A 1,724-nucleotide genomic window follows, 5' to 3' on the forward strand; every position below is an offset into this window, starting at 1 on the left:
GGCATCTACAGGGCTTATGACCTGTCAATGGCTGGTTTAAGTGGCCACTTTACACACTGTGTAACATTCACCATTCTGTAACACCATTGTGTGACATTCACCATTCACCATCACCATGAAGAAGTATAGAAATTGAAAAAATAACATTTTCAGGCGTTGCCTAGTATGTAGGTGAAATAATTCAATTAGATGAATCTCACCTGCATAAATCAAGGTTTCAGCTCTTTAACTTCACAAACATCAACAGATGAAAGAATTGAAGGAATATAGATGTTCAAGTATAGGCAGAATGGTGAATGTTACACAGCGTGTAAAGTGGCCACTTAAACCAGCCATCGACAGGTCATAAGCCCTGTAGATGCCTTGACTTCTATATTACCTTTTCTTAAATGTTCTTCATCTCTGTTGTAATATGTTAATATAAACAGCTCCCCAGGGAGTTGAATCCAGTCCTTGTCTACAAAAATTTGGACAAACTCAAAATATTATTATATTTATATTTTAATTATGTTTGTTGTACTATGTAGCACTCTTCGTCCACAACTCAATGCAGGACTTAGGTTCCTCGGAGTTGGGACAATTTCCTCTCAGAGAAATAATTCTCTGGAGAAGCCCTTCAGCTCTGTCGCATAGAACAAAAGCGCTGCAAATTTTCGGTCAATTTAACAACAAACGTCTTACTACGGCCCATTGTGTTGCTGTGATCTGTAGCTGACTTCGTTTTCAATAATCATAGAGTGTTTTTTCTCCGTATGGGCCACACTATTAGCCACAGGCATGTTCTAATCATGTCCTCATAATGTAAATAACTTTAGAATTTGGAAATAAATACACATTTAAAAAAAACTCAACGCTTTCTTTTATTTTATTTATCAGTCTCGTCACCATGTTATATGCTGGCTTTGCTCGCATGGTATTAGGGAGAAATTAGTTAATCAATTACCTCTGTCGTTTAACAATATGAATTTCTTCGATATAACGGGATCGGGTAGCCAGTCGATTGCCGGTCCTCCAAGTATCGCTATGCAAAAATACGACAATCCGTTTGATCGCGCCACTTGCCTGATGGCAGATGAACGCTCGAAATTGGTTGGTTCGCGGGATGCGTTATTTTCGTCTACTTTGCCACTGAACCCTAATACAATGAATGCAATTACCTACCTTGTACTGGAGTTCTGGCACCCCATTGTTTGGAGCTTCTCTAGCGACAGTCTGGATCAGATCAGATTCTGTGGTCAGGAAGGAGGGGGACTTGACGATGTTCCCTAATTATTATTATTATTACATTCAGTGGCGGCTTTCCCTTTATTTATTTATTTTTATGTGTTTATTTATTAGTTTATGCATACATTGTTACAAAAATGGCACAAAAAACACTCTGGCAAATTCTGCTTGTACTAGGAGTAGGCTCAGTACATGAAGGGTCGGCATACCAGAAATATTAGTATGCCTAATGTTGCAATCGGTTCCTATATGGGCAAATGCATTTTATAAGAAACCGATTTGTTGCGGCAAATATGGTTTTCGAATATATTTCCCATAAATAAAAATAATATTGAAAAAATAAAAAAACAGCTATAGCCCAAAAGAGAAGAAATGAAAAAAAAGTACAGTTTACATTAAATGTAAAAATACAATTAAATATATATAGCATACATACTACATACATACATATACACAAACTTACATAATATATACACACAAAAATTAAGCGCTTAATACAT

Source organism: Micrasema longulum, unplaced genomic scaffold (assembly GCF_059751315.1).
Source record: "Micrasema longulum isolate JH-2025_06_02 unplaced genomic scaffold, ASM5975131v1 h1tg001693l, whole genome shotgun sequence".
NCBI lineage: Eukaryota > Metazoa > Arthropoda > Insecta > Trichoptera > Brachycentridae > Micrasema > Micrasema longulum.